Raw genomic sequence first — 7,500 nt, 5'->3', positions numbered from 1 at the left:
ATAAGAATAAGAATATAAATAGTGTTAAATAGATAGATAGAGATATAGACAGACAGATAGATAGATAGATAAAAAAGACAAACGAAATAGAAAACACACTCCCAAGATATAAAGAAGAAGAAAAAATAATATTGAAAAGGTAGACAAAGAAACATACAGACAGACAGATAGATAAAAAAAAGACAATAGAAAACACACACCCATGACATAGACCCCCCCCCACCTTCCCCCAACTCCCCATCTCACCTTCTCTTCCTCCGCCATTTTGTTCAGCCCCAGTTTGTTCCCCGGTCCGTGGAATCAACCGGTGCGTGCCTCTCCCTCTCCCCCTCCCCTCCCCCTACTACCTGCGGCTACTGCTTGAAGAGCCCGGGACATTTTCCTCCAAGCACAAACAAAAGGTTGAGCGGCGCAGAGCAAAGGGTTAAGCCTTCAGCGAATGGCTTGGGTGCTGGATGTCCGTGGCGAATTCCGTGTCGGAGGTCACTGGGAAAGAGCATGGTATCGGTTGTGCGATGCTGTGCGATGCTTTCTTTGGTGGTGTTAATGCTTGTTTGCAATACTGGGGAATAATGGTGATACATCAGTACTGGGGAATGTTTATACGTAATCAACAAAAACAACAAAGAGACAGAACGACACTTTGGCAACACCAGAGCTGTCAACAGAAACAACAACAACAAAGAGACAGAACGACACTTTGGCAACACCAGTGCTGCCAACAAAAACAACAAAGAGACAGAACGACACTTTGGCAACACCAGTGCTGCCAACAAAAACAACAAAGAGACAGAACGACACTTTGGCAACACCAGTGCTGTCAACAAAAACAACAAAGACACAGAACGACACTTTGGCAACACCAGTGCTGCCAACAAAAACAACAAAGACACAGAACGACACTTTGGCAACACGTGCTGCCAACAAAAAACAACAAAGACACAGAACGACACTTTGGCAACACCAGTGCTGTCAACAAAAACAACAAAGACACAGAACGACACTTTGGCAACACGTGCTGCCAACAAAAACAACAAAGACACAGAACGACACTTTGGCAACGCCAGTGCTGCCAACAAAAACAACAAAGACACAGAACGACACTTTGGCAACACCAGTGCTGCCAACAAAAACAACAAAGACACAGAACGACACTTTGGCAACACCAGTGCTGTCAACAAAAACAACAAAAACACAGAACGACACTTTGGCAACACCAGTGCTGTCAACAGAAACAACAAAGACACAGAACGACACTTTGGCAACACCAGTGCTGCCAACAAAAACAACAAAGACACAGAACGACACTTTGGCAACACGTGCTGCCAACAAAAAACAACAAAGACACAGAACGACACTTTGGCAACGCCAGTGCTGCCAACAAAAACAACAAAGACACAGAACGACACTTTGGCAACACCAGTGCTGCCAACAAAAACAACAAAGACACAGAACGACACTTTGGCAACACCAGTGCTGTCAACAAAAACAACAAAAACACAGAACGACACTTTGGCAACACCAGTGCTGTCAACAGAAACAACAAAGACACAGAACGACGCTTTGACAACACCAGTGCTGCCAACAAAAACAACAAAAACACAGAACGACACCATGACAACACCAAAACTATCAACATCAGCGCAATAACAGCAACAATAATGAACAACACAGCAACATCAACACAGGATATTAGATATGGCGTTTTTTTGTGTTAGAGAAATGATGATAATGATATTCTAATGTTTGTGTATTGTATGTGTATGTGTGTGTCTTTGCCTGTTTATGTCTGTATGTTTGGCACTATGCAAGTGTTTGTGTATGTACGTGTGACTCTATGCATATGTCTGTGTGTGTATGTGTGACCCCATGCATGTGTTTGTGTCTGTATGTGTGTGTGAATCTCTCCAGCTAACATGTCGACTTCTAGTGCAAAATTTCTCTCTCCGTTCTTGCCTGGCAGTGTTTTTCTCCAGCCGAGGGAAGTCTTTGAATCTTGTGCGTCATTTGTTTATCTTTTCTTTCAAGGGAAACAGAGCCTAGTTAACGTTAAATATTTCCCGAGATGCGCGACACATGTTAAATTTACCAAGGTGGGAATTAGATTAAGGGATGGGAATTTGAAAAAATGTTTGTTTTTTTTTGTTTTGTTTTTTTGTTTTATATCTTATATTCTGGATCTCTCTTATCTCTAGATATATTTTTCTTGCTTTTCGCACTTTGGTTCTCCACGTCTAAGTCCTTTTCCCCTCTTCTCTTCCCCTCTCCCCTCGTCTTTCCCTGTCCCCATCTCCCTCCCCTCTTCCCCCTCCACCCAACCCCCCTTACCTCTCTTCTCCACCCTCCTTACTCTTTCCCTTCTACGGTGGCACCTCTCCCTCTCCTCCCTCCCCTTCTCTCGCACACTTCCCTCTTCTCCCAATCTCCCCGCTTCCTTCACGTTCCCATTCCCTACCACGTCCACTCTTCCAATCCCCTCCCCCTCCCCTCCTACTCTCCCAATCCCCTCCCCCTTCTCCTTCATCCCCCCCCCACCCCATCCCCAACGTCAGCGAAAAGAGCTTCGTATTCTACCACCACTTCCTCCTCCCCCCCCCTCCCTCTCTCCATCCACCACCACTACCTCGACCCTCCCACCCCCACCCCAACCCCAAAAAGTAAAAAAAAAAAAAAATGATAAAAAAAAATTGAGAAAAAAAAGACTCAAACAAAAATCAAAATAAAAGGCGTATGTTGTTGTGTCGAGTTGCATCATACATCACAGTGCAAATCGGATCAGCTATGGAAGCTCTGTGTTGTCTACAGACTGCAGGAGAGAGAGAGAGCGAGAGAGAAAGAGAGGGAGAGAGAGCGAGTGAGGGAGAGGGAGAGAGAGACACGGGGAAGGCAAGGAAGGGCCAGACCAATCTTTCTCTCAAATTTCTCTGTGAGTCTGTGTATCTCTCTTTATTTGGAGGTGGGGGGGGGGGGGAGAAGCCTATTAGCAAGATAGGGAATAGAATGATAGATGTAGAGATGTATAAATATATAGACAAACAGACAGATATATAGTTAAAAGATGGCTAGCTAGCTAGCTAGGCAGAGCTAAACTTATAGATAGATAGACAGGCAAACGGATAGATAAATAGAGAGAGAAAAAGGGAGATACATAGATAGATAGACACACACACACACACACACACACGAACACACACGCACACACACACACACACACACACACACACACACACACACACACACACACACACACACACACACACACACACACACGCGAACACACACGCACACACACACACACACACACACACACACACACACACACACACACACACACACACACACACACACACACACACACACACACACACATATATATATATATATATATATATATATATATATACATATATGTATATATATATATATATATATATATATATATATATATATATATATATATATATATATATATATATACATAGATATAGATAGATAGATAGAGAGAGAAAGAGAGAGAGAGAAGGTGAAAAAAGACATAGAGAGGATGAACTCCCGGCACCCAACATAGCCGTGAACGAAGGATTTTCCTTTTGAATTGTCTTTTGGAAAGGTAATATTTGTTCTTTTTTGTCATGTTTTCTCTTTCTTTTTTTCAGGTTGATTTGGGAAGGAATATTTCAATATCCCCTTTAATGAATGTCGTGTGTGTTTTTTTTATGACATGATGTAAACACCGCAAGAGATTAAACTATTCGGTGTCCCAATGCCTGAATATGATATTGTGTGCGAGATCTAGTGAAATATGGCTGGCATTTCCCTTAGAGTTGGACGACTATTCACTTAGAAAAGGAAGGAACACAGAAAATAGAAAATCAAGGATAACAAAGATAAAAGCAATATAGATAAGGATAATGATGACAATGGTCATAAAGATGATAGTAGTAATTATAATAATCATAAAAAATATAGTAACGATAATGATAATAATAATGATAATAATGCTAAGAATACTATTAACAATAATAATAATAACGAAAAACAAATCTGTACATTCATACAGACCAACTATAGTTCCTGCATGCAAGTGGTAGATATTGCAAACTAAAAGAAAAGAAAAAAAAAGAGAGAAAAGCAAACAGTATTATTCCCATGAAATGCACGTGGATTTAAGGAAATAACAGGAAAATACAAATATGTACTGTTTTCACCTACTGTACATGTATTAAAAGTCATAGCTTTTTTATGTTCATATAGTGAAGTGAGTGTCCTTTTCAATAAGTGTTAATCCTAAAAGTGCACAGGTATATTACACTTACATAAAATTGTCTTAGAATAGATAAAATCAAACAGCTGTTTTGTTTGACTATCTATGATATTGTTATGATTATGGTCATCTTTGTTATTATCAACATTTATTATCATCCTCATCATTATTATTATCATTAATATTGTTTTAATATTGTTGTTAGTGTTAATATCAATAATAATTATTATTATCATTATCACGTTTATTAGTGTTACTATCAATTATTATTAAGATCCTTATCATTGTCATTACTACCAATATCATCGTCATTATTATCATCATTATCTTTATTATTACTATCATTATTATCATTAGTATCATTATTATTATCATAATCATTTTTATTACCATTATAATTATCATCATCATTAATGTTATCATTTTTATCACCCTTGTTATTATCATCATCATGACTATTATCATTAATGTTATCTTTATCATTATCATTATTATCATTAACATCAGCATCATAATTATAATTATCATTATTGTCATTGTTATAATCATCTTTGTTATTATTACCATTACTATCATGATCATTATCATAATTATCACTATCATAATCATTCCCATTCTCAATTTTATCATTATCATTATCATTGTTGTTATCATTACCATTTCATTTTCTTTGATATCATTATTTAAATTCTCATTATCATCATTATCATTACAAAGATAATGGTAATGACAGTAATAATGGTGATAATAGTAATAACAATGATAATGAGAAAGATAATGGTGATACGGATAATGATAATGATGATAACCATAATGATAATGATAATAAGGATAATGATGATATTAATAATCATAATAACAATGATGATAATTATAGTTATCAAAAATAATGAAATGATAATAATGATAATGATAATAGTGATAAAAATGAAGTGATAATGATCATAAATAATGATAAAGATAATGACAATAATAATGATAATAATAATAGTAATTGTCATTATTACTATCAATATTGGTATTATTATCATCATTATTATTATAACAACAATAACAATAATGACAACAAAAATAACAATGATGATGATAATGGTAATGATAACGATAATCATAATAGTAATGATAGTAGTTATAATTATGATAATACTAAAGATTATGATTGTAATAATGAAAATTATCATTTTTATTATCATTATTATAATAATTTTTATCATAATCATTATTACTATCATCATCATTATTATTATTACTATTATCATTATTATCATCATTATCATTATTATCATCACTATCATTATTTACATTGGTTTCATCTTCAATATCATTGTTATTGTTATCATTGTCATTATTATCATCATTATCTTTATATTTGTTATTATTGCTATCATCATTCTATTTATCATTATTATTACCATCATCATTAGTGTTATCATTTTTATCATTAGTATTACTCTTATTATTTTTGTCATCTTAGAAACAGAAAGAGATAGAGAGATAGAGAGAGACAGACAGAGAGAATCAAAAGAAATTGAAAAAACAAACAAACAGAGACAGTGTTACACCAAATAAACAACAGCAAAATTTATCAACAACAAAAACAAAACAACACCCCTTCTCCCCTCCCTCCCCCTCCAAAAAAATATACACAGACAAATAAAAAAAACACCATCTTACCCTCGCCACACACACCCCAAAAAAAAAAAAAAAAAATAAATAAAATAAATAAATTAATAAATAAAAACAACACCATCCTACCCTACCCCCCCCCCCCATTCTCAAAAAGCAAATACCCAGACAAATAAGAACAACAAAACCATCCTCCCTTCGCCACCCCCTACCCCCCCCCCAAAAAAAAAAAAAAAAAAAAAAATACCCAGACAAACAAAACAAAACAAAACAAACAAACAAAAACAAAAAACACACACCAATCTCCATCATAATAAGATCAATAAGAAAACACGAGAGGATGGAAATGACTCGAGCGAGCGACGAACGCCGTTAACTTAAGACAAATATAAGGGTCTCGAGCGAAGAGAAATGGCCGCTCCTTGGGCGAGTCTGCGAGGGCGAGAAATAGATGGATGGATAGATAGACAAAATAGACAGACGGAGGAAGGGAGTGAGAAAGAATGAGGGGAGGGGGAGGGGTGAGGAGTGTGGGGTGAGGGGTGAGAGGTGAGGGGTGAGGGGAGGTTGGGGTGAGGGGTGAGGGGAGGTGAGGGGTGAGGGGAGGTTGGGGACGAGGGGTAAGGAGGAGGGGAAGTGGAGAGGAATGGAAGAAGACATAAAATAAATGGCACAGAGGCACGGACACAGATAATGTCCAGTGTGTGTCCATCATATCCTTTTCCCCCTCTTCCTCCTTTCCTCCTCCTCCTCCTCCTTCTCCTCCATCTGTTTCTTCTCCTCCTCATCTTTCCTTCCACCTCTTCTTCCTCCTCCTATTCCTCCTCCTCCCTCGTTCTCCTCCAACTCCCTCCTCCCTCATTCCACCTCCCTCCTCCCTCATTCCACCACCTGCTCCTCCTCCTCCTCCTCCTTCCTCCTCCTTCTCCACTCCCATTCGCTTTAGCGCCCACCACTTCCCCCCACACCCCCATGCCCCCATACCCATCAACCATACCCATACTCTATGTCGCGACCTGTGATACGACCATATATGGAGGGGAGGGGGGAGTGGGAGTCGGGGGGGGAGAAAGAAGGAAGAAGAGGAGTAGGAGGAGAGTTATGAGGAGGAGGGAAGAATGGGGAAGAGGAGGAGGAAGAGAGGGGAGATGATGATGATAAGAAAGAGGAGGAAGGAAGAATTAGAGGAGGAGGAAAGAAGAGGCGGCGGGAAAGGAGAAGGATGGGGAGAAGGAGAAAGAGAAAGAGATGAAGAAAGAGAATAATAAGAAGAAAGAGGAGGAAGGAGAAGAAAGATATGAAGAAGAAAAGGAAGATAAAGAAAAAGAGGAACAAAGAAATAGATGGGGATAGAGAATGAGAAAAAGAAAGAGAAAAATAGAAGAGAAAAGAAAGAGAGGAAGAAAAAGAAGAAGAAGAAGAAAGAGAAGGAGAAGAAGGAAGGAAAAAAAAAGAAGACAAAAAAGAAGAAAAAATAAGAAAGAGAAAAAGAGAAGAAGAAAAATAAAGGAGAAAAAGAAAGAAAAGGAGAAGAAGGAAGGAAAGAAAGAAGGCAAGAAAAAAAAAAGAATATGAAAAAGAAGAAGAAGAAGGAAGAGAAGAAGAAAAGA

Source organism: Penaeus japonicus, unplaced genomic scaffold (assembly GCF_977035675.1).
Source record: "Penaeus japonicus unplaced genomic scaffold, GWHDUDI00000001_assembly GWHDUDI00000021, whole genome shotgun sequence".
NCBI lineage: Eukaryota > Metazoa > Arthropoda > Malacostraca > Decapoda > Penaeidae > Penaeus > Penaeus japonicus.
The sequence above is the reverse complement of the archived record's forward strand: the minus strand, read 5'-3'. Positions refer to the sequence as shown.